This window comes from Sciurus carolinensis, unplaced genomic scaffold, assembly GCF_902686445.1.
Source record: "Sciurus carolinensis unplaced genomic scaffold, mSciCar1.2, whole genome shotgun sequence".
NCBI lineage: Eukaryota > Metazoa > Chordata > Mammalia > Rodentia > Sciuridae > Sciurus > Sciurus carolinensis.
This window is the reverse complement of record NW_025920170.1, coordinates 971486-997983: the sequence shown is the minus strand read 5'-3', so window position 1 is coordinate 997983 and position 26498 is coordinate 971486. Positions and strand designations below refer to the sequence as shown.

General features: G+C 54.0%; 1 pseudogene; it reads right to left on the bottom strand.

Moving 5' to 3' along the window:
* LOC124974711 (probable RNA-binding protein 19) overlaps window positions 1–26498 on the bottom strand; it is a 61161-nt pseudogene that overhangs the window by 18001 nt on the left and 16662 nt on the right.

The following is a 26498-nucleotide window of genomic DNA, read 5'->3' as shown; positions in this document are numbered from 1 at the left end:
GCAGCAAAGGGAAAGCAGTCATGGCATGGTGCACAGTGCCCGTGCACAACACCCACATAGGTCCAGCCGGTAGAAGGAGCTTCAGAGAGTCAGCACCGCAACGTCAGGAGGACATGCATATCAAGAGCAAGCTGGTTCATGTCTTCATGAAGGCATTCAGCAAGTCGGGGCTAAAGACTCCAAGAAGGAGCAATCTAGACACTTTTATTTAGACACATGGAGATAAATACCTAAAGAATAAGAAGTTGAAAATGATCATGTCTGAGGAGAGTAAATGGGAGCTAGGGAGGCTGCTTGGCACAAGTGCTGGAGGAGAGTGAATTCACACTTGAACTATATGCACACTAAATATTTTATAAGAATTGGAAGTACAGAATTAATTGGAGTTTACCAAGAAAGTGAGAGAGGGATGCCACTCAAGATAGCAAGAAGGAGCAATGTGGTGTGGACAGGGGTTTTTATGGGAGTGTGAGTGTGTGTGTGTGGAGGTGAGAAGAGGCAATGAGGGGGGACTGTGGGGCTGGACAGAGGCCCTCCAGAGAATCTTGGATTCTATTCTCAGGAATCTGGACCTTATCCACTAAGACTGAGAAAGTGATTGCACATGGAACCACAGTGTCATCTTAGTTACCAGGGCCGTCCTGCTGGTAGTATGGTGCAGGCAATGAAGACAAGAGGCAAGGTAGGTGGGAAGCTGAGGGGTTTAGTTCTAGGCAGAGAAGACAGTTGGAATAGATATCGGGAGGCGTACGCACTGAACTTGATGCCCATCTTGATTGAGAATCTGGCTGGGTATGAAAATCACAACTGGAAATTGGGTAGAGAAAAAGCAAGAGAAAAGTGGGCCTAACCCAGTCAGATGATCAGCTATATGAGGGCAGGGCTGCATCCCTCCTGTTCCAACTGTGTTTCCTACAGCTGCACTGGAGACTTTCACAGAGGAGGAGCCAGGGAACACAGAAGGGCTTCGTCTCCTCCCTGTTCTCCACTCTCCAGGTGCCAGAAGGGAGACATCCTGGTGCCCTTGGGAGCGAGCTTGTGAGGACAGCAGAGCATGAGATGGAAAGGACTTGGGTGTTGCCCATCAGGCCCGCCACAGTGCACCAGCTGCCCCTGGAAGAGCACCCACAACCCAACCCAAGGAGGCTTCCCAGGAGAAGCCATCCTTCCAATCAGAGCACTTTGTTCATGGGGCTTGTGGACAAGGCTAGAGCTTCAGTCCCTTTCCTTCTCTGTCCACATGTCCCCAGAAGCAGCCAGCACAGTGGATCACCCACAGCACATCAGCTCCCACCCAGCTCCAAGCACCTGAGTCCCTCTTCTTCAAGCAGGACATTCCTGTGCTGATGAGACAGCCCACACATCTGTCTCTGGCCACACCCGCCCCTGCACTCTTGCTCACAAGTCAGGGCCAGGTCCTGACCTCCTCTGCCCTTAAGACCCAGGCTTGCTCCAGGGCCTGTCTGTCCTCAGCTTACCCACTGAGCTCCTCTCAATCTTTAGGGTGGGTCAGGCACAGCCTTGGCTCAAAATGCATATACACTTCTGGAAAAGGCCAACCTAAGAGAGGCCTTTCTATGCCAATGAGTGTGTTCAGATGCGTCTTCAAACACGCACAGACTTATTTACACTTTAATATCATTGTGCTGACTGAGCAGAACAAATCAACTGCTCTGTTAGGGCCTGAACTCCCGAGGCCTCCTCTTCCTTGTTCTCCCAGGCCTGGTGGGGAAGGCTTTCCCAGCTTCTGCTGAGCACCAGTGAGCCTCCACGCCCTTCGCCAGCTGACAATCTAACCAATAATTCATGCACTTGAGAGGCCTGAATGCTTCTGAGTGCAGAGGCGACTCCAAGGGCGATTGCACCAGACACTCTCCACACCAGGACTGTGCATCCCTTGCCCTCAGATCTGCATGGTGAAGGCAGCCTGTTGTGCTGTTTGCCCTGAGCTCTGCGGTCTCTGTCTTCTGCAAGAGAACTCCAGGCTGGGGGATATTGGTGGCCCCTCCTCAGTCACCTGGTGCCTGAGACATTTGCTACTGAACCCCACATGCTTTCACAGGGCTGTGGAGGAGCTGGTGGGAGAGAAACCACTGGAAGGTCCAGTCGTCACTATACCATGGAGCACCGGTAGCTCAGGCCTCCATGGCATCGCCCCTGCTCAGAGTCTCCACACCTCTGCCAGTCAGGTGTCAGAACAACCCACCCACAAACCAGCCACTTAAGGATTTAATATTTCACCAGGCTGGCTGGCGGGTCCCTGCTGTCCTGCCTGGGCCCCCGTGCAGTCCCTCTTCCAGGGTCTAGAGGCTGCTGCCTTATGCCGGTTGTCAGCTGAGCTGCTTTGTCACTGTCCATATGGTGCTCAGCCCCCAGCAGCCAGTCCAGATTTGGAGCAGTGCCCTAGGACCACACACCCAAGGCACAGAGGAGGTGACAAGGAGCCTCTCGGGGCACAGCTAGGAGCTGCAAAGTCACTGCCTGAGATTCAATTGGTCAAAGGAGGCCATGGTCAGTCAACATGTGGAGGCAGGACAGACTCTGCCTCTCAAAAGCAAGACCTGGCTTTACGAAGGGGCACACACCATAATGGAAGGCAGTCAGCCCTGGGGACAAATGCAGCTCGATCACCTCTCTGATCTCTGATAGAATTCACACCTCCCTGAGGCCCAACCACACTCCAAGGGGAGAGTGAGTCTGTGACACAGAGGTGGAGGACCTTCCAGAGTGACTGGGAGCAACACAGAGGCCTCTTTCAGGAGTAGGGCCTCAGGAAGCCAGAGCACTATGGGCATAGAGGACATTTGTCCTGGGCCAAGGACGTGGTGGGGTTGGGCTAGGGCCACACTGTGTGCATTTGCATGGGGAAGAGGAAACCTGTGGAGGGGCCTGCAGACATGGGAGCGAGAAGGCAGCAAGGTGCGTGCGTTCCAGGAGCAGGGAGAGCCAGCCTGGGGCTCTGTGTTCAGTGACTGACAGGCCCCACGGTGCCCCACCATCCCCACCACCCAGACACTGTGCTTTGGGAGGGTGGAGATCCAGCACAGGACCTGGGGCACTGTCAGAGCTGCCAGGGGCACAGGGAGGAGGGAACACTGGCCACTCAGTGGTCAGACACCCTGTGGGCAGTGGAGAGGCCCCCTGCCGAGCCCAGGGAGCTTCTGCTGCCCTCCGGCCCTTCTCTTCACGGAGGCCTGTGGGCAGAGCTCTTCTTACTCCACTGGCTGGAGTACCTTCTCTGATCCAGTCCACTGGTTGCTGCATCAGACACCACTGGAAGGAGCGCCTGAGCCCAGGTTTGCCTCTGGATCCCTCTAGCAATGCAAGGTGGATCCCCAGAGGGCACTGCAGTGTGGCATGTCAGGAAGGTCAGGCTCCGCCTGAGGGCCAGGTCCAGGGCTCAGGAGGGAGCGACTTCCTGCTGAGAAGGGCCCTGCCAAGCCCCATCCAGGACAGTTCACGCCTTCCTGCTCCCACTTCCGCTGGGCTGGCCACAAGCTGCCATCTTTCACTCTCCCCAGGAAGTTGCCTCCTGTCTCTTCTCTCGGGCTACAGCCTCCTTGTCTCCCCTCATCTGCTGCACAGCAGCACCAGCTGCCTCCTCCAAGAGGAGGACCTGACCATGGTCACTTGCCCTCCAGCCATAATGGTTTCCCCCTCAAAAGACATGCAGCATACACGCAAGAGCGGACCCCAGGAAGCAACTGCCGTGTGGCTTTGGGAGGTGTAACTGACACCACCCCTGTGATGGTGGGGGCCATCCAGGTGTGGAGACGCCCAGCACACCCTGTGGCAGTGACTGCCATGTCCTGTGCCTTTCCCTCCTCTGCTGGCCTCCACCTCAGGGAGCTCATCTTGGCTTGACTTGTTGTAACCTGAGGCAAATCTCAAGAGCTCAGGCTGAGTCTTGAGAAGTTGGGAGCAAGGGCCAGGGGGAGAGGCGGGCTGAGTAGAGGCTGCAGGGCCTGGCCAGGGAGGGCTGGTGGAGAGTGTGCAGGTGCAGCCAGGGGCTGAGCCACGCCCTGGGGCCAGGGCAGAACTGTGGACCATAGCTGCCCATGGCCAGGAGGCAGCCAGCCTGGGGCAGGTGGGCCAGCAGAGCACAGGAGCTCACAGTGGACTGGAACAAACTCCCTTTGTAAAACAGGTTGCCTCTGAGGGTCAAGATGACCAGACCCAGGACGGGACCTTGGATGAACAAGAGGACTGCAGGGAACAGCTACGTGGCCATAGAGACACCAAGGAGACCCAGCATGGGGTCAGAGCTGCCACTCTGCCCTGAGTCAGCAAGGCCACAATCGCTGTTGCTGTTTCCTCTGCTAAAACCAAGGGACATTCCGGAGGTACATGGCCACCTTATTTCAGAGTTTATTCTCTTGTACCAGCTGAAAACTTCTGCCTGTAGAATAATTAGTAAAGGAGAAAGTAACAGAAAAGCAGTTAGGCTATGGCCCACAGGAGACGCCCCATCCATGGACGATGGGATCACTATGAGGGTTGAGGGGGTAACAGGCTGGGAAGCACCTGGCTCCTCCCGTCCTTGGGGTCACTGCTGACCAAGCCGAGGAGGAAGCACTCAGAATGGACTGGCCCATGAAGAATAACAATGGAGTCTGGCATGCAGCAGAGCACTGAGGTCAGGAAGGCTGGCAGTGCCCCAGGAAGACCCTCAAGAGCCTTCCCCTGCCACCTGCCACCTGCTGCCCTGGGACCCTCTCAGAAGCAGGCTCTCCTGGTCTCTTTCTGCACCCCTCCTGGGCTCCCTGACCCAACGGTGGACTGGTCAGCTGTAGAAGGTGGTGGGCAGAGCCTAGGCTCCAGTGGTTGAGTGGTTCCCACATCGTTTTAGGAAGGGAAGAGGGACAGATGGCTTTCCAATGTATCCAGGACTGTACTTAGAGAGCAGGCCAGTCTCACACCTAACACAGATCCAGCCAGCTGGATACCTGCCAGGGACAGTGTGTAACACCTGGCCACAGACCCCATGGCAGGTGACAAGGGCACTGCTGGCTACACTTCCTGACCAGGATCTGCAGTGAGAGGAGAACCCAGCAGAGGTGGTGGAGCTACACAGTCACACAGCCAAAGGGCCAGGTCTCATTAGGTGTGAAGAACAGGATTCAGAGGAACAGCACCCTCTGTGGAAGGCTGAGGAAAACTGAAAGCATTTTGTTCACATCTTCAGTGAGAATGCACAGAACACAGGCTGCAGGGAACCAAGAGAAGGGACGGGGTAAAGAGGAAGACTGCCCACTAGGCACCTGGGTAAGGACTGGCAGGGAACAGGAAGTTGGGACACAGGAGGATTCAGAGAAACCACAAAGCAAGATGGGGACTAAGGTCTTCAGGGAAGCAAGCAGAGCCCACTGGTAGTAGGAAAGCTCACTGCAGACCTGGGATTCCATCCTGGGGCCCACTGAAGGCCAGGGAAGTTCAGAGAGAAGCTCTGTTAGACACATGAAGAGCAGAAAGTGCAGAGAGCTCCCACAGCGACCAGAAGCCCTGCAAGACTCACGCAGCATGGGGAGGCTCCCCAGCAGGTATTGGAGCATTCAGGGTAAACTGCATGTCAGCTGAAATGGAAGGTCCCCAGACTGTCTCTGAGGCACATGAACCAAAGCCTGAGATGCGTGGACCCAGCTCTGAGGAGGCGAGTGTGGGTGCAGCCTTTGGTTCAGGATCCTGTGCCAGACAGGAAGCACTGAGAAAGACAGCAAGGCTTTTCTAAACAGTCACGGAGCGCCACCACGAACCCACGGGACCTGAGTGAGGGACACAGCAGGGGCGCTCCTGGTACAGATGTGCAACCGTACATGCAGTTTCACCACTGACGAAAAAGTTCCCCCAACGCCGAGGAACCCCCACTGTTTCTTTACTGCTGTAAAGCCCCAGACCTCACTTGACACATTCTGGAGCATTTCCAGTGAGGGAGTATAGTCCTCCCTGGTCTTGCACAGTGAGAGCTAGTCCTGATGTTGGCAGAGAACTCCAGCAGAGCTCAGATCTTAGAAACACCAAGTACAGCCACCAGAGAAACCAGACTTCAAATTTACACATTTCAAGTCCTAGAGTAAAATTACATATGCATTTAGCAATAGAGAAAGGCCACAAGAATGTCGAGGAGTACTAGTGAGCCATGGCTGGAAAGTCCAGTGGAGATGGACAGAAACCAAATATGTATTTAAAATTTTAACAGGGCTGGGTGCGGTGGCACATGCCCACAATCCCAGCAACATGGGGGGGCTGAGGCAAGAGGATTGCAAGTTCAGGGAGACCCTGCCTCAAAATCAAAGGGCCAGGGATGTGGCTTAGTGGTAGAGCACCCCCGGGTTCAATACTGGTACCCAAAACCACCAAACTTCACAAGGGACCTGTGTCCCAGATGGAGAATCAGTGGCCAGTGCTTACCTAGCTTTCTGGGCACCTTGCAAAGAGCAAAGTCAGCATGTGACCCTCATTCCTGTCACCCACCCTCATCTGGAACCCGAGGAGTTAGAAAGAAGAGGCACAACTGTTGTTATTTTCAACAGGAAGGTTTTCTCCTCTGCCTCTCTCTCAAACAGCAATTCACAAAGAGCCAAGAAATGTGAACTGTGGTGTCAAGGAAGACAGTCAGCAGCAAAATAACACTATTATGAATATAATGAATTTCTATACATCAGCAATAATTAAAAAGCTGTTCAGAATAACCACATGACATAAAAAATAAAAGTCAGTAAACATGATGAAAAATACCCTTTATCCAGCAATATGTTTGCTGAGGAAACAAATGAAATAAATCACTTTCTATTCCTAGATGAACAATCCGACATATACTGTAAGGATGTCAGTTCACCCCAAATGGACTAGCAAACCAAATGAAATTCCCACACACACACACAAAATCTTCCTGCATAGTTTTGCGAACTTCACTAATGTATGTGAAGCGGGATGTGGAAGTTCACACGGGTAAGGAAACAGGAAGGCTGATTCAGTGCCAGAGACAAGGCAGAGTTCAACAGAGCAGGCAAAGATAGAACCAAACTGTGCTGCCCTTTAGTGTAAGGCCACATGCACCTTAAATCAGTGGAGACAGACTGAACCAGAATAACTGCTCAACTGTAAACAGATAAATACATTGGACGCGTAGAACACCACATGTCTATACAGACTCCAGATGAATTACTACAAAAGCAAAATCATAAGAAACTAAGGAAAGAATATTTTATACATACATATATGGTGTGGAGATGGATTTCTGTAAACATGATATCAACATAGAAACACTAAGGAAAAATTTGATGGATTTGGCAACCTAAAATTTTCATACCATTTTCATGTTAAAAAAATAGGAGAAAATGATAAATTGGGGAAAATAGTTTAAAAATGCAGTATCCAAAGGCTATTACTTTTCTCAATATGCAAAGAGTACTTGAAAATTAATAGAAAAAAGGTTATCTCCATGGAAAAAAGGACTTTGGATACAAATAGGCAATTCAGAAAAGACTAAAAAGCAGCCCATCATCATATGAAAACCGTTCAATTTCACCAGCTGCCAAGAGAACACAACCTAAACCAGGTGCCATTCGTTAAATGGTCAAAAAAAGCATATTTTAAAAAACAAAACACTCAGGTTGTCAGCTGTTGCTAGGAATTAAGCATTATTTCCATACCTCTCTGATAAGTGTGTCCTTTTGTGTGAAATCTCAGAAGAGCTGATCTTCCATGTCTCAGACGTGTCCTAGACCTTTACCTCCTTTGGATCAGCAATTCTAACTCCTGGCTTTTCTCCTGAGGAAACAATCAAACAGACACACTCTTAAGATTTGGACTACGAAGAGTGAGAATTTTAAGTTTTAAAATCAAACCTGGGGAAAACAATGGAATCTTCATCAAGACATTGGTTTTAAGTGAATCAATTTAAAAGTAGTGACTACATTTACATAAAGGGCCTCTGTATAAATCCAAATTCCCTGTAGTAAAGCATCTAATGACATGGGGACATGCTCATGTCATAATTCTAAGTGAAAAAGGCAGGACTCAAATTCACAGACATTGTGATCTCCATGTAATCTTGTAAAAATGAACTTTGTCTTAGAGCCACCCTGCACTTCCTCTTCCAAGTAAAGTATTCATTTCTAACATAGTCTGAACAAAGAATATAACGGAGGCTGCACAGAAGCATCCAGACCAGGGTCAGTATGAGAGGTGGCTCAGCGTGAGAGCCAAGTGCAGAGGAAGCCTTCTCCTCCCAGCTGACCTTGCAGGCATGGTGCTGGCCACCTGGGCCTCCTACTGTCTGTTCACCTGTATCTGCTAAATAAAACTCACTCCTCAGAATGAGGCCTGAGATCCTGCCTAGCAAAGCAGCACACAGAGGATGGTCAGCAAGCGTCAGGCAGGATGTGCTTTGATGACAGCTGAATAGTGTTAAAATGCGTAGGCACAGAGGGGGAGTCCACACAGAAGGGAGGCGTCTGGGCAGTGGGGCCACAGGAGTCCTAGTGTCCGTGGGCTTGCAGGAGCTTCAGGGAGGGGCGGAGTACCTGACAGAGATTGCTGGGCCCCTCTACTGAGCCAACCAGAACCCAAGGCAGTGCCATGATGGCTTCTGCTGAGATCCTGTGCAGAGCCCCTGGCATATCCCAGTGTGGGTGAACACAGGTCTCTCCACCTTCCCTGGTAGAGAGCTCACATGCTTACAGGTGGGAGTGACCATGTGGCTATTGCTCCCCAGCAGTGAGGTCAGTGCTGATTTCCCCGGCCCCACAGGGATCTGGCAGGATACCTCCCTGGGCCATCACTGTGCATCCATCATTTCTGATCTCACCACAAACTCAGCATTTCCCAAAGGCCCAGCCTCTTCTTCTGCCCATGCAGAGTGTGTAGCTCACAACTCTGGGGGACAGAGATGCCAGCTGTGGCTGGGCTCAGAGCAGGCGCTCCCTGAGGTCCCTGGTGACACTGGCACCCTGCGCCATCGTCGGGCATGCTCTGTGCCTCCCTGACCATCAGTTCTGGGGCTCTGTGTTCTTGGCACGGCTCATCTTCTCTGGGCAGGAGGGCTGGCCAACACTCCTCCTTTCGTCTTTACCTGTCCCTCTGAGCTCCCATTTCCCAGCTGGTCCCATCTGGGTGCCATCCTTCCACAGATCAGGCCTGCCTCAGGTCCAGGTCCTGGCAGGGGCTGGGGTCCAGCAGAGAGGGGAGCACCCCTGCCAAGGGCAGCCAGCAGTCACTAAGGATTGTCCAGGGACTGCACCAGGGATTGGCCTTGGACTTCTACACACCTACGTCAACTGAGGCCCTCCAGACATGGCCCCAGAGCCTCAGCACCCCTAGTGTACTTCTGTGGGCTTGGGTCCCTGGCCCTGTGCTCCAGGGGAACACCTGAACAGCATGCCCAGTGAGTGACAGAGTAGGTAGGACTAGGGAACATTGGACATTTTCAGCTGGCCATCCATGTCCCCTGGTCACTCTCCCTCCCACTCCCACATGACACCCACCATCTGCTTTCTTTGGTTTGCTTCCTGCCTTCTCTAAAGCTCTATAAGGACCTTGCATCACAACACAGGGAAAAGCTTCCTGCGAGTGGATTAAACTTGAGTGACTCTGGGAGCCAGATGCCTGTGCCCCTGTACAGGTTTGGCCTCACCCTCTTCCCACTGTCTGCCTCCCATGGTCCAACAGTGGGCACCATGTCCAGAAAGCGGCTTGCAGGTTCAAATCTTCTCCCTGGAAGGAGACAGCTGCTTCTCACAAGCTGAGTGGGGTGTGGCAGCTGAGGGCTCAAAGCTGAGTCCTGGCTGGGGACACACATGGGCCAAGAGCAACCATAGGCAGCCAGAGTCCTGCAGGGCTCCCTGAGCCAGGCAAGAAAGAAGCCCAGGAAGTCTGCTGTTGCTCAACACAAAGCAGAGGCTCCGCAGGGTGGCACATCCAGAGTATTGGAGCTGAAACCGCAAGCCTCTCTTGCAAAGCTCTTTCAAGGACTATTTTATGTGAATACTTTATTCTTTTTCCTTGCAGGGGAATCTACATTGCATAAGTTCAAGGCCTCCACAAACACCTTACTCCACTCTGGCTATACAATTCTAGGAACAGTTACATAAACACAGATCCAGGCCCAGGCAACACTCTGAGGCCTGCCTGGTATAGACACCCTTTCCTCACTGGCTCTAATGCAGTCTGTGTTCTCCAAGTCGCAGGAGTTGCAGGGTGTGGCTCAATACCCAGTGCCCTGAACTGCACTTTGGTTTCTATGACATTCGGTCAGCAAGGAACATTCCTCCTAGGGCACAGAGAGGTGCTGGCTGGGTCCTGGTGCTGACAGGCACTCACTGTGATGCTTCTCTACCCTCCTTTTCCTCAGAAGGAAGGTGGGTGCTGGCCAGGCTCCCTCCTCTTCTGGTGGCTAAAGAGTTTCCCTCCCCATCCTGCAGCATGAGATGAAAGTGAAAGAGCAGGGGCAGTGTGAAGGCCACTCAGCTCAGGAGTTCCAAGGTAAAAGGTCCTGGAAACAGGTCAGCCTCCACAGACAGCAGGGAACCCTGGTCAACCTGTGACTGGTTTCCCAACCCATGACACATATTTGCTGTGTCCTCTATGCTTCTCTTCAGTCTGAAGGAAAAAAAGAGCCCATGGAGGCCTTGCTCACAGAGGGCGAACTCACAGAGGTCAAGCTCACAGAGGCCTTGCTCACTGACACTGAGCTCACAGAGGATGAACTCACAGAGGCTGAACTCAAATAGGCCACGCTCAGAGGCCTAGCTTACAGAAGGCTTGCTCACAGAGGCTTTGCTCACAGAGGCCTTGCTCACAGAAGTGGTGCTCACAGAGGCCTTGCTCACAAAAGCCAAGGTCACAGGGTCCAGGCTCACAGAGGCCGAGCACACAGGGCCAGGTTCATAGAGGTCTTGTTCACAGAGGCTGTGCTCCCATAGACCTTGCTCACATAGGTGGTGCTCACACAGGCCGAGATCAAAAAGGTGGTACTCACAGAGTATGAGCTCACAGAGGCTGGGCTCACAGAGGCCAATCTCACAGGTGCTGTGTTCACAGACGTAGTGCTCACAGAGGCTATTCTCACAGAGGCCTTGCTCCCAGAGGCTGTGATCACAGAGACCTTGGTCACAGAGGTCAAGCTCACAGAGGGCTTTCTCAGAGGCCATGCTCACAGAGGCCATGATCACAGAGGCCGAGCTCACAGAGGATGAGCTCACAGAGGCTGAACTCACAGGGGCTGTGCTTACAGAGCCTTGCTCACAGAGTCTGAGCTCAGAGTGGCTGAGATCATAGAGGCCGATTTCACCAAGGACATGCTCACAGAGGCCTAGCTCACATTGGCCATGATCACAGAGGCCATACTCATAGTGGCCATTCTCAATGAGGCCAAGCTCACAGAGGCTGTGCTCAAAGAGGCCTTGCCCACAGAGGCCATGCAGACAGAGGTTGAGCTCAAAGAGGCCGAGCTCCCAGAAGCTCACATAGGCCATGCTCAGAGGCCCAGCTCAGAGAGGCTGGTCTCACAGAGGGCTTGCTCACAGAGGCCTAGCTCACAGAGAGCTTGCTCATAGAGGGCTTTCTCACAGTGGCTGGGATCACTGAGACCTTGTTTACAAAGGCCAAGATCACAGAGGCCATGCTCAAAGAGGCTGAGCTCCCAGAGGTCATGCTAACAGAAGCCGGTTTCACAGAGGCCGAGTTCACATGGGCGGTGCTCGCAGAGGCCTTCCTCACAGAGGGCTTGCTAACAGAGACTGTGCTCAAAATGGCTGAGGGCATAGAGGCCATTCTCACAGAGGCCAAACTCACAGGGACCAAGATCACAGAGGCCAAGGTCACAAAGGACTTTCTCACACAGGCCGTGATCACAGAGGCCTCACTCACAAAGGCTGTTCTCACAGAAGCCGAACTCAGAGAAGCCTTGCTGACAGAGGCCTTGCTTACAAAGGCCATGATCACAGAGTCTTAGCACACAGACAACTTGCTCACATAGGCAGGGCTCACAGAGGCCAAGCTCAGAGGAACCATGCTCACAGAGGCAGTTCTCACAAAGGCCTTCCTCAATGAGGGCTTGGTTACAGAGGCCCTGCTGAAAGAGGCGTTGCTCACCGATGCTGTGCTTCAGAGACCTTGCTCACAGAGTCTGAGCTCACAGAGGCCATGCTCACAGGACAAACTCACAGAGGTCATTTTCACACAGGCCATGCTCACAGAGGATGTGCTTGCAGAGGCTTTTTCACAGACACCTTGCAAACAGAGGCCAAGCTCTCAGAGGCCTTGTTCACAGATGCTGTGCTCACAGAGGCCATGATCACAGAGTCTTAGCACACAAGACTACTTGCTCACATAGGCAGGGTTCACAGAGGCCAACCTCACAGGAGCCATGCTCACAGAGGCAGTTCTCACAAAGGCTGTTTTCATAGAGGCTGTTCTCATAGAGGCTGTGATCACAGAGGCCTTCCTCACAGAGGCATGCTAACAGAGGCTGTGCTCACAGTGGCTGAGCGCATAGAGGCTGTTCTCACCAAAGCCAAGCTCACATAGGCCTTGCTCATGGGAACCTTGCTCTCAGAGGCCTTTTACACATAGACCTTGTTCACAGAGGCCTTGCTCACAAAGGCCTTCCTCACAGAGGTAGTAATCACAAGAGGCCTTTCTCACACAAAACTTGCTCACAGAGACCTTACTCACAGAGACCATGCTCACAGAGGTCTAGCTCACAGAGGCCAGGTTCATACAGGCCTTGCTCACAGAGGCTGGTCTCACAGAGGAATTTTTCACAGACACCTTGCTCAAAGAGGCTGCGCTCACAGAGGCCTTCCTCACAGGGGGCTTGCTCACAGAGGCCGTGCTCACAGTGACCATTCTCACAGAGGCCTAGCTCACAGAGGCCAGTCTAATACAGGCCTTGTTCACAGAGGCTGTGCTCGCAGAGGCCTTTCTCCCACAGACTTTGCTCACAGAGACCTTGCTCACATAGAACTTGCCTACAGAGACCTTGCACACAGATTCTAAACTCACAGAGGCCGAGTTCAAAGAGGCCTAGTACACAGAGGGCTGTGTTCTCACACAGGCCATTCTCACACAGGTCATGCTCACAGAGGCCATTCTCAGAGAGGCCGTGCACTCTGAGGCCTTGCTCACAGAGGCTGTGCTTGCAGAGGCCTTTTTCCCAGACACCATGCTCACAGAGGCCAAGCTCACAGAAGCCTTGCTCACTGAGTCTGCAATCACAGTGGCCATGCGCACAGAGGCTGTTCTCACAGAGTGTGTGATCACAGAGGGCTTCCTCAGAGAGGGCTTCGTTACAGAGAACTTGCTCACAGAGTCTGAGCTCACAGTGGCCGCACTCACAGAGACCTTGCTCACAAAGGCCATGCTCACAGAGGCTATCTCACAGAGAACTTGCTCACAGAGCATGAACATAGAGGCCATGTTCACAGAGGCCGAGTTCACAGAGGACTTTCTCACTGAGGCCGTGCTCACAGAGGCTTGCCCACAGAGTCTGAACTCACAGCGGCCATGTTCAAAGAGGCCTACCTCACAGAGGGCTTACTCACATAGGCATTATTCATAGAGGCCAAGCTCAAAGAGGCTGTTCTCATAGAGGCTGAGCTCACAGAGGCGGGGAACACACAGGCATTGCTCCCTGATTCGGAGCTCACAGAAGTCTTGCTCACACAGGCCCTGCTCACAGAGTCCGTGCTCACAAAGCCCATTTTCACAGAGACCTAGCTCACAGAGTGCTTGCTCACATAGGTGGTGCTCACAGAGGCCGAGCTCACCGAGTCTGACCTCACAGGGTCTGTGATCACAGAAATTGTGCTCACAGAGGCTGAGTTCACAGAGGGCTTTCTCACACAGGCCGTGCTCACAGAGGCTGAGCTCACAGAGGCCTTGCTCACAGAGGAATTCGTCAAAGAGGACTTGCTCACAGATTCTGAGCTCACAGAAGGCTTTCTCACACAGACCGTGCTCACAGAGGACTTTGTCACAGAGGCCTTGCTCACAGAGGCTGTGCTCATACAGGCCATTTTCAGAGGCTGAGCTCACAGAGGCCGAGCTCTCAAAGGCGGCCCTCACAGTGGCTGAGCTCACAGAGGACATGCTCACAGAGGCCTTGCTCACAGAAGCCATTCTCACAGAGTGCGAGTCACAGAGGCCGTGCTCATGGAAGTTGTGCTCATAGAGGCCGTTCTCAGAGTCTGAGCTCACAGAGGCCTAGCTCACAAAGGCCGTCCTCACAGTGGCTGTGCTCACAGAGGCCATGCTAACAGAGGCTGTGGTGACAGAGACCTTGCTCAGAGGCCATGCTCATAGGGGCCATTCTCATAGAGGCCAAACTCACAGAGGCCTTGCTCACAAAGGCCGTGCTCACAGAAGCCTAGATCACAGAGGCCTTGCTCATAGAGGCTGGGCTCACAGAGGCTGAGCTGACAGGAACCATGCTTACAGAGGACGAACTCACAGAGGCCTTGCTCACGGAGGCTGTTATCACCGAGACTGTGCACACAGAGGCTGAGCTCAAAGTGGGCTTTCTCACACAGGCCGTGCTCACAGAGTCCTTGCTCACAGAGGCAGAGCTCATAGAGGCCATTCTCAGAGGCTGAGCTCACAGAGGCCAACCTCACAGTGGTTGAGCGCATGGAGGCCTAGCTCACAGAGGCAGAGCTCACAGATGCCTTACTCACAGAGGCCTTGCTCACAGAGGCCGTTATCACAGATTCCAAGCTCACAGAGTTCAAGTTCACAGAGGCCGTGTTCACAGAGGCCTTGCTCACAGAGGCCATTCTCAGAAAGGCCTTGCTCACAAAGGTCATGCTCACAGAGGACAAGCTCACAGAGGCCTTGCTCAAAGAGGCCATTCTCACAGAGGACGAGCTCACAGAGGCCATGCTGAAGGGTTGGGAGGGTAGGCAAGGAAGGGCATTCCCCAAGATGGCAGGGTGAGAGCCAGGCAGTGACCAGTGGACACAGAGACCCAGCCTCCATATTCTGCCTGAACCCTGTAGCAGAATGTTAGACCCCAAAACATTCAAGGGCACAGGCTTGGCCACTGTTTAAAAGCATCTGAAGGTTCTGCTGTGGCTTGCAGAGAGCTTGTTATCTAGTCTGCATCTCCCAAAATCCCCAACTCATTGCCCTGCACCTAAAGCAGTGGTCCCTGGGGGTGTAGATGACATCTGAGTGAAATACCCCAGAAGTCCCTCCAACCTCCCAGAAAATACAGCCAGGTGACACTTGCATAAGCAATCCTCGGTGGCCACAGACACGCACGTGCGCATAGCTGGGGCTGAGCAATGCACTGTCTTTGCAAAGGAGTTGATCTGAACCTTGACCTAAGTGCAAGAGGAAGATGACCACAGGGTCTGAGGAACCACGTCTTAGCTGACAGTGCACAGTGCTTGTGACACAGTGGGAGTTCTGGTGTCTAACCAAAGACCAGGAAGTGCTCTTCCCTCTTCCCTGCACTGGCAGGGCCTGGCACGTGGGCCTCAGTGAGGGAGATGTGGTCACTGTCAGTGAGGTTGGCTACCTGGGGGTGGTACAGACCCCTGGACATGTGCTCCCTGTGGTGATGACTCCCTTCCCCTGCTAAGGGTCCCATTTATCCCCGGACTTAGGGTTCAGCAGGAAGGCTGTCTCCTCCATCTGCACAGGACGTTCAATCTATATTCAAATACTCTCCAGCCCCTCCCACCACATTTGCTGCCCTTCCCTGGCTCAAGCTACTGTTCTCTGACCACTGAGGGTTTCTTGCCCACCCTCCTCCCATCTCATCTCCACACAGGGGCTAGAAACTCTCCTAAAGCACAAATGAGATCATTCCCCATGTGCTCCTAGCTCTCTGACAGTCGCGCCCAGCCTTCAGGCTGACATCCAGTCTCTTAAGTGACCTGCAAATCTGGTCCTAAACACCTCCACCTCCCCTGATACCCAACACACTGCTCTGTCAGGTGCCCTCAGGGGCTTATTCCTCCAACTCCCTCGAGTACCTGACATAGGCCCTTTACACATGCCGCCCCTGCTCCTCGATGCCTTTCCCTCCAGGTCTCTGTGCAGGTGACTTCATGTGGGCAGGTGTCAGCTCAGCCATCTGCACCTAAGGGGCTCCCTCCCGGCCTAAGGCAGCCCCACTTCTGAAGTCATGTGACTGAGCATTAGGCATGATCTTGTCTTCTATTAATTCATGGCTCCACTGCCTGACTCACTACCAGAAATAGGAAGCATCTCCCAGGTCTTCCACAACACTGTCACAAACTAGGCCCATGACACAAGCATGTGGGTAGAATAAGTGAATGAAATTGTCTGTGGAGGACTGAGAGGGGGTCTTCATTGCTTGGGCATTGTCCCCTGGAAGACTGGTGAAAGGACAGGCCCAGCAGGACGGGAGATCAGGGGTTGCCCCCAATTTCAGAGGAGATGGACCCCCAGCATGGACCCTGACTCACAGTCCGCTTACCTGCAGCTGCTTGAGGGCTTTCTGGGCTTGCTCTGGCTTTTGGTACTACATGAATCCAAACCCCATGGAAAGCAGTGCTCCTGAAACAAGAGCAAGTGGGAGCACAGTCAGCCAGGGCTCAGCTTTGGATCCTTTCCAGTTCCCTTTCCAGCTCCCACATGGCCTCAGTTCCAGGCTTGTCGTTTATGCCTAGTTGCCTCAGTGAATCCACTGCTGAGGTTCACTGACTATTAACAGATGACTGATGTGATAATTAACTTCCTAATAGGATCCTGTCTTCGTGAGGGAGGGAGAACTGACTCAGGGCTGACCCACTGTTCTTCAGCAGGAGCCTCTACCTGGACGGCCCTGCCTCCATGTGGCGTTGCGAGCACCCAGGGCCGCCTCCTGGGGGCATTTTTGACCCTCAGATCTGGCTCCTGGATTTTGGGTCTAAAGTTCTGACAGGGAAGTGAAGGTGCCCTGGTTCTGCTTGGTTCCCCACTCCAAGGCAACAGGAGGCCAGAGGGCAAGAGCAACAGCAGCCTCTCCAGGGAAGCTGCTTCCTGACAGTATGTGTCAGGTGTAAAGGGGTAATGCAGGGGAGTCCCATGGGGCACCCCAAAACACAAGGTCTCTAACTGCACCTCTGCCTCCCATGCAGAGCCCTGCATTTGTTTTTCTATCCAGAGGCTGACGGACCCAGGGCCAGGCATGCTAGGGAGCATGGTGAACAGCCCAAATGTGGCTCAAAACTGCAGGGGGCAGGCAGTCCTGTCCCATGGTGACTGTCAGTTTGCTCTCTGAGCAGAGAGCTTTCATTTCAGGGAAGAAGGCTGTGGGTGGTGAGCTGGTGGCATCTGCACCTGAGTGTCAAATGTACTCCTGAGAAAGAGGAGCTCACCCACCCTCTGACACCGCAGGGCCATACTGCCTGGGAGGCTGGTCTCTGCCAAGACCAGCACCTTCAACCAGCCTCTGTGCCTGTGGGATCAGCCCACAGGAAATGCTGACCTGGGACAGAGGGAGAGGGGCACACGCTGGTGCCAAGAACCCAGCTCTGCTGGCCCCCCATGTGCCAGTTCTGCATGAGCTCTGCTCACCATCTCTCCTTGTACCCCTCAAGGGTTAGCAGTATGACCTGCTGCTGCACAGTTGCCTGTGCCCAACTGTCCTTCACACCAGCCCCAGGCTGAGCGTGGCCTCATCCTGTTACATCTAGCTGACCAGATACCACCTAGCTCTCCCCAACACCTGGCTGGATGACAGGCTCCCAAAAGAACAGTGGACACCCCAAGAGATGCTTTCAACATTGATGACGGACACTGCTGAGTGCTTGCAGGGGTGAGGGCAGGCTCCCACAGGGGCAGTGTCCTGTGGCCTGGTTTATCTGCTGCCACAGCATCCTGAGCAGACAGAGGCAAGGGACCACTAACTTCATGCACAGAAATGTCTGCTTAAAACGCTTGGTGGTTCCCCACCAGGCTGAAATCCAAACCCCTGCAGGGCATAAAAGCCACTTCCTAAGCTGGAAAGTGCCTCCCTTTCCAGGACACCCCCAGCCTTGTCCTCTGCCACCAGGCTGCTCAATCTCCCTGCCTCTAGGCCCACTCTGACTTGAAGAACCTGTCACAGTTTTCCTGGTCCTGTGCTAAAGCCACCAGCTCACATGTCCTCCAGCTACCGCAGGTACCTGGGGACAGGGACCACATCTCTGGCACTCACTGCCTGGTGGTACAGGCCAGTTAGGGAGTGAATGAGCAGTGGTCACTCTTGACTCATGCTGCATCCCACCATGTCCGTGAATCAAAGGGCTGCTGCACGGGGTACGTGGCTGTGATAAAGGACAAAGGACATGTCCTTGCTCATGTTCTGCAGGGAACCAGGGCATGAATGAGGGGAGGCCAGGAGCATCAGAACAAGACCCAGGACTGAAGGCAGAGGCCAGGTGGTCTCTGCCTCCCCACTATCTAATGGCAAGGGAGGTGCAGATTAATGACATGATGGAATGATCTAGAAGTTCTATGTATGGGTCGTTTCCCTTGGAACTGAAGCAGGAAAGCCCACAATCAGTCTTTATTGCTGTGTCTGGAAGGAGTGGGGAGGAGGAAGCCCCTGGGTGCTGATGGTACACTGCCTGCCCAATAGGTGCACAGCTCCAGGACCACGTGACAGCCTCCAAGGTTCTGGATAGCCCCGGACACGTGGGCCTCTTTGACTGCACAGCAGGAGTCTCCAGGAGAGAGGAGGGGCTGTTTCAGACAAGCCTGGCTGCCCTCCCTGCCTGCAGGTATGATTTCTTCTGGAACCACTTCCTTCCAGCCAAGATTTCCATGGGTTACCTGCTCTGCTCTTCTTGGAGATGGAGCAGCTCCTCACAGTGCTCACATTGGAAAACAACTGGAGAAGAGAGGATCATGCAGTCCCCAACTTCTGGGAGCATCTGCCACCTGTGTGGGAGCCTCTCCAGTCACCGTGGGTCCACCCACGAGCACAGGAATCAGGAGGCATGCAGAGCTGACCCCAGGAGGCTGCTCATTGTGCCTGAGGCTGTGCCAGGCCCCACACCATCCACCCACCTAGTGACCCAAAGACGCCCTTAGATGGGCAACTGAGGGCCAGGGAGCTGGCAGTTGGGGTCACAAAACTGGACATGCTGGACCTGGGTCTGGGCTGCTGAGCCAGGCTCTGAGCCACTGTGCAGCCTACAGAGATCCTGGGTCATTCGGAGGTGGTGAGCGATGACCTGTTCCAAGTAACCTGGCCAGTCCCCCAGGCCTCTCAAATTGGCAGCAGGGCTGCTTTCTTCCTCCACCTACAGAGGGAAGAACTAGGCCTTGGAACAGCTGAGAGGTCAGCCTCAGACCCCAGAAGGCGGTGTCAGTTCAGGGGCATGGAGTCTAGTGAGCCCAGGCCTGACCACCTCACTGCCCTCTGTGCTTAAAGCCAAAATAATTTTAAAAAAATCTGTAAGTCACACTCTAGGTTTCCCCTCCCTTCTCCTGTATCCCTTTAGAGCCCAGCTAAGGCACACTCCACGTGGCTCTGGCTCTGGCTCTGTCTTCAGTACCAAAGACAGACAGGTGCTCAGTATTGTTTACCAAGTGAGTGATAGGCAGCAGGAGGAGTGGAGACCCTCACACACACCAGCGGCAGACTTGTGCTTCAGGCATGGGACCCTCTACCTGGAGGATCTCAGTCGTCCTAGTCAAAGCTTCAAAACAACCCAATGGGAAAGTTCCACTCATGCCTCTATGATAGCCAGAGAAACCGAGGCACAGAAAGGCTGCAGGGCTTGCCCATTAGCAAGGAGTGAGGCCAGGATCCAGGCCTGGAAGGACTGACCCCTGATCATGGCTCCACACTCAGGTGCTGGGACAGGGGTCCTGTGATCTGGGGGTGCTTCCCCACAGTGTTCTAATGGGCTGTGTGAGCTCAGGACAGTGAGGCAACCTCTCTGAAGCTCCATCTCCCAGATGAACTAGATGGTCCTGGCTGAACCTTCCAGCTCCAGGGCCTTCAATTCTTAGGACACCCTTGAGCTGCTGTTAGTGCAACTCCAGGAAATGCTGATCCAATAGTGATATCCCACACCATGCCAGGAGTACAAGGACAACACAGGACCAGAGCTGGCCTGACAGGCTCAGAGTCACCTGCCTTTGAGACACTGCTAGGGTGCACCTCTAAAACCAAGTCACGGGGGGTATCAGTGCTTCATCAGGTGCTCCAGGGCCCCTGGCCATGCTGCCTGCTTGGATCTGGGTCTCTCCACTGCTGTGGCTGTCCTCCTACCTAGGGACAGTCACAGCACAGAGGTGGGTTCAGTGGACACTGCCTTCTCTCTTAAACCCTCCATAGAATTTTAGAGCTCAGGGGACATTTTGAAAGGAAGGGGAATCAGAGATTTCCATCCTCTGACCATCTCCCTTCCAGGACAAGTTCAGGGCTGTGAGTTGTGTCAATCATCCATTAAGCAGGAAATCTGGTGAGCATCTGTTCTGTGCCGTGCTCAATTCACCAAAAGCAGTACCTCTGCTAGGAAGTCCCATTTGGGGAGGCAGGGAGCTCACAGACCCCATCCTCTGAGCAGCAGGGGCCCCTCACCCATCCTGGCCCTGCACCCCATGGGCTGCCATGCTCACTGGGCATCTGCCAGTCCCCTGACTGGAGCTCCCTACCCTGACCCTCCTGCTCTCCTCCTGCAGGTGCAGACTCACCCATCCAGACATGCCATATGGGGACACCCTCACTCATGAGTCTCCTGCAGGCTTCATCAGGCCACGCACAGTGGTGGCATTGACTTCTGGGTCACTCACCACGGAAGCAGTTGGGGAACTGTTTTCAAGTGTGCTTGGAACATGGAACCCCTCAACAGCAGGGATGGTGTGTAGCAAGGCGGGCTGTCTACCACTTGAGCCGGGCTGGACACAGAGCAGACGCACTGCCCGCATCACAGCCTGGAGCGTCCTCCATTCCTGGTGGATACTCACTTCCCTCAGCGTCTCCTCTGTGGTGCTGAAGTTGAGATTTTTAATAAACAGATTGCATCCTGGAAGGCTCTCATCTTCCTCCTCCTCCTCCTTCTCCTCTTCTGCCCTTGGCTGTGGATGCCTCTGCTCCTTCCCCTGCTGGCTTCCCACCTTCTGGAGTCTCACCATCAGCCACTAACCCCATCAAAAACAAACAACACCATTAAGTAACATCTACCCACCAAAGCCGGGGCCTAAAGCACAGAATGCTGTACCAAGGGGCTCTGCCTCCATGGCACAGTCAGGAGAGACTGCAGGTATCAGCAGTGAGAGAGTCAGGGAGAGAGACAAAGTCCCACCATCTGCCCCTGTTGTATTTTTTTTTGTACTGGGGATTGAAACCAGGGGCACTTACACACTAAGCCACATCCCCTATTTTGTATTTTATTTAGAGACCAGGTCTCGCTGAGTTGCTTAGCATCTCCCTTTTGCTGAGGCTGGCTTTGAACTCAAGATCATCCTGCCTCAGCCTCCTGAGCTGCTGGGATTCCAGACATGCACCACTGCACCCAGATCCTCCTCTGTTTTAAAGAGATTATGACAGAGATCCAAACCTATAAGCCCCAGATAGAACTAGGCCACACTCATTTTTAACTTCAAAATAAATTATGGAAACTGTGTTCTTGCACTATGAACCTAAGAAAAATGTTATTTTTCCTTAAAAAACATCACTTAGTGAACTTTCAAACTGAAATGCATCTTAAGAGTTTTGCAAAAATTACAGAATGGGAAAACTTAGAGCATTCTAAAACCCCTTGAATATGGATTTCAAATACCCCTTGAACATGCATGTGTGTCAAAGTGCTTTTATCTATACATGAGGAATTCATAGTATTTTGTAATAGTAGAAACTGGGAAAAACCACCACACAGAGTCACAGACAGACCAGCAAGGCCACTGGAGGCTGGGATGGTAGGTCGCCACTGAAATGATGTGCTAAGGAATGCTGAAGGGCACTGATGGACCTGGGGAGCTGAAGGTGAAGACGAGGAGGGTGGGGTGTGGTTCCCTCAGTCTGTTTGAGTTGGAAAAGTGCACATGCACACACAGCCATGAGAACAGTGGGCAGGGGCCTTGGCTGCTTCTGCAGCAGCAGACCCAGGTGGCTGCACCAGTACCTGTCACCACCGCCCCTGCACCTCGACCCTGAAAGAACAGGTTCCAGGGAGAGGGAGGGTGAACGTGGCCTTGCCAATTAGTGGCAGTGCCTACGGGCACATGGGGCAGAAGGGGCAGGGCCACTGGCTGTTGGCCAGGGCCTAGTATGCGTGTCTGCCCCGGTGAGGGTGGTGGATACCTCAGTCTTAGGACTGTTGGAGAAACCCTACTTTAGGGAAAGGCGCTTAGTTTGGCTCAATCTCCCCAGTTTCACCAAGTCCCAAGAGCTGGGCATGGGGACAAGCCCCTTCCCCAGGAAAGGCTCTAACAGCTATCCGGCAGCCACAGGGGTACAGCCCCAGGGTGGGGATTCCTCACCTCAACCCACCTTGGTGCTCAATAGGTGGCCGCCCTGCCCCAGACTGCAGCCCTGCCCCCCAGGCTGGCAGAAGCTTTCCTCCAACAGCTCCCACCTGTGTGGGGCCTAAGGGGGCTTCCAGGTGCTCAGACCTGTCCTGCACTGTCACGCCAAGCTCTGGGGGCCCTGTTCACTGCCTCTTGCTTGTGGCCTGAAGCTTTCCAGTCCTGATTAGGTGTCAACCACTTAGCCGCTGAACAAGACTTTCAAGACTCACAGAAACAGCTAGTGACCAAGCTGGATCCCTCCAAGGACCCAAAGGACACCTCGAGTCCTCCAGCTTCCTGGGCCCCAGGCCACAAGGAGGAAACCTCCTTGCAGGGACCTCCCCATCCAAGAAACAACCAACAGACCCAGCAAGGGACTCCAGGTGTGGTCATTGGTACTCAGAAGCCGACTTTCATAGGAGAGTGGAGGAAACAGCCTACTAAGGACACAGCAGCTCAGACTCCAGGTCCTGGAGGAGAACTTCAATCAAAGTGAAAGTCAATACTGTCAGTAGAAGACCCTCTGGGTCTCCTGATCATCCTGCATCTCAGAGGTTGAAGGCCAAGGAAAGAATGGGCAGTAGATCTCCTGCCACGTGCCAGGACCTCAGCTGGATGCCTTGGCTACCTGGCCTCATGCACAACCACAGAGATCACATCACAAACACAAATGGGTGGCCTCAGGAACATTCCGGCATACCAACACTAGATGCCAAGTGATTTAAGGAAGGCAAGACAGGTTCCGGGAAGACTGACAAAAACTTATAGAGGAGAGAGGAGTGGAGATGATGGTGCCCCAGAAGGTTCATGGCCAGTGCAAGGGGTAGCCTCTCATTAGCAATAGCCAGCTTCTGCCCCCTGGGGGGGGGCCAACTCAGTATGGCCAGAAGTTCAGAGTTGTGAAAAGAAGTGGAAAACCCAACTTTACATGTGAAAACCCACTTTTTCAATCTTGGCAACCTAACTCAACGGCATAAGGCTTTTGTGCCAGGCAGGAGCTGGTTAACTGGCCAGCAAGTGCACACCTCCTTCTTGCTCAGAGACCTCTGGCAAAGACTGATCACCTTCCCTGCACTGTCCCAGGGGCCTGCTGGGGTTCCAGGAGTGGGAGCCTCCCAGGGACACCCTGGGGAGCCCAGGACCCTTGGCAAGGTGGATTCAACTCTACCGAACCCCAACCCAGGAGCCTGGTCAGGTGGTCACAGGCACAGCCTGGGGTGTGGCATTTGGGTTTAGTGAGAGCCAAGCTGAGCTGAGCAGACTGGGTGAGTAGGCACCTCAGGAACTGTCCCTCCCTGGGCAGGTCAGCCGCTCTCAGCCCCGCCCAGGAAGGTGCACTGGGAATAGCAGCTGGCTGGAGATGAAAACTGTGTTCCCATGTGCCCAGCCTTTTCCCAACAGCACAGGCCGTCTAGTTCCAAAGACGTCCACACCCTAACCCTTCACACCCACAACGACATCCCTGTCCCTGGAGTGCCCAGATTCTGAAATGCTACGAGAAGAGGTCATGGCAGTCTTTAGAGATCTGCTGACCACAGGGGCCTGGAGACAGTGGTCAGGAGGGGCAGAGCCGTGGGACACACACGCAGGAACACAAGGCTGTGGGCCTGTACCACCGGGCTCTGCTGTGTACCACAGCCTGGGCAGTGACGGAGCTGCCCTGCCACCACATCCCTCTTACAACCTGGAGTAAAACCACATGGACACCCATAGTCACAGACACACTCTCCTGCAGTATGTTGAGCTGTTAAGAAAAACAAGCATCACTACTCATCCTCAGGCCTGGTTACTATCACCTGCCATTGGACAACAGAGTGGCTACCCTGCCAGTGGCACCTCAGTGTCTGCTCCCAGTTTGCAGGCTGTAAACCCAGGAGGAGATTTGGGACCAAGAAGGCCCAAAGATGGGGTACAGACAGGAGTAGGATGCAGTGATTCAAGGAGCCTAGGGACACCAGGAGCCCAATGGTGGCAGAGACAAGGACAGGTCCTCCCCAGAGCCCTCAGATGTGCTGGCCACATCCTGGACTTGGACACCTGCCTGCCAGCTCTGCCACAGGTCACTTTCTGTTGGTCTAAGCCAACATGCCGTGTCTATAGATATTCTTAAACAGCCCCATGTAGAGAACAGATTTAGTTTATCACGGGTACAGGACAGCAGAGAAGCAGACAGTGAAGGCTCAAGTTAAGGCAGGAAAGGAAGCCAGGGAAAGCAGGGGCGGAGCGGGGTGCTTTCTGCAGGTGTGCTGTGGAAGGGCAGAGCTCAGGCTGAGGGCCCTCCCACATGCCAGCTCCCTCTCCCCTGGGGCAGCCCTACCTTGGAGTAGGCGAGGTGTTAGAAGGCCCTGTGCACCTCCAGGGGCTCCAGGAACTCCACTGTGATGGCAGTGACAACACCCTTGGGCAGCAGCACTCGGCCCAGGCTCCCGAAGCGGCCAAAGGTCTCCCGCAACTCAGCTGCCAGGGTGACTGCAGGGAGGTTCTTGACCAGAATCACGGTCTTGCTTCCATCTGCTACAGCCTATGGAACAGACAGGACTCGTGAGGGATGACAGCAGGGGTCCAGTCTGACACCAGCACTGTCTGGGGCCCAGGGGCCAGGTGCCTGGGAAGCAGACCCAGGCGGCACCACCCTCTCCAGCAGGCCACCTGCTGGCTCCACAGCTGGGCAGTTCTGCTGAGGGTCAGCCCCCAGCCCCCCACTGAGTTGTGCAGACCCTGACAGTGAATGACCAGCCTGCTGTACCTCCCAGGTGTCCCAGCTGCTGTTCCACTGATCAGACTGGCATCTCAGTGTGGAACTGCAGGTCACTTGCCACCACAGGCATGGAGGAAAAAGTGCCAGATGCAGCCTGTCACTGCGAGGGGCAGTGGAGGAGAGAGCCCTCAGGTTTTGGTTCCAGTCATCACTGGGCCTGTTGACACACCCCCAGCCTCCCTGGAGCCCCATCCCCAGTTCTGCAGCAGCCATCAGTCGGGGCCATCAGAGCCCATGGGGAGTGCAGTGGGGATCCACCTGGCTGAAGGAGTCCAGGTTGACCCCATTGTGGAGGAGGAAGTGCCACCAGCTGGGTCTCCCCAAGGGCCACACGGACAGCCACGTTACCCTTGGTCTCCTGAGGGAGGGGGAAAGGAGACCAGCAGCCATCAGGTGGACCCGATATGCTCTTTCCAGACAGCAGCTGAGAAGACCCAGTGGAAGTGGGTTCAGCAGTGCCCCTCAACCAGCCACACCCGCCTGACCTCCTCTGCCACCCTCTCCAGCCACGAGTCCCCGCACCCGCTCCAGTTCTTCCTTTCTCTGCAGTGGTCAGGTCTGTGGCTCCTCTTGCAGCCCCTGGGGGCTTCTGCAGGCCTGACTCTGACCCCGATCCCTCACTCCAAGCAGTCTTTCCTCTGTCACCTCCTCACCAAACCAGGTTCTCCTCTCTCCACCTGTCTCCACTAGGAGGTTTAAGAAGGCACCAGAAGGCTCTAGAAGGCAGGACCCTGTCCCAGCACTGTGAAGCCCTGGTGCTTGGGGCACTCGCAGCACCAGAGCCACTGCAACTGTCCCTTGTCCCTCACTCCAACTCAGGCCAAGCTGCACTGCCCAGCAAGGCAGCCATGAGCCACTGGGCAACTGAGGTATGGCTTGTTCAAACCCACATCCTGCTACGCATGGAACTCAGCAGCCTGGGTGGGCACGAGGGAGGAGAAACACCCTGTGACTACACTTGGCGCAGTGAAGTGACAATCCCTCAGACGCATTAGCTGAAAAGGGCATCTGTTAGTATTAATTTTCCTGTTTCTTTTAAAAACATGGCCACTAGGCCATTCACTTATACATGAGCTTGCTGTCCACCTCTACAGACAGGCTGGCCTCTGGTGTCTTGAGGAAGGGCAGAGGACCGTGAAGAAAGCAGCCAACAGGCAGAATCAAGGGACGTCCCTCGCCACGTGGCTGAAACGTACTCCTGGTTTTGCCCAGAAAGAACTCCGCAGGGGTCCAACCCTGGACAGATTCGCCAAGAGGGCCTGTGGACACGAAGCTTGCAGGT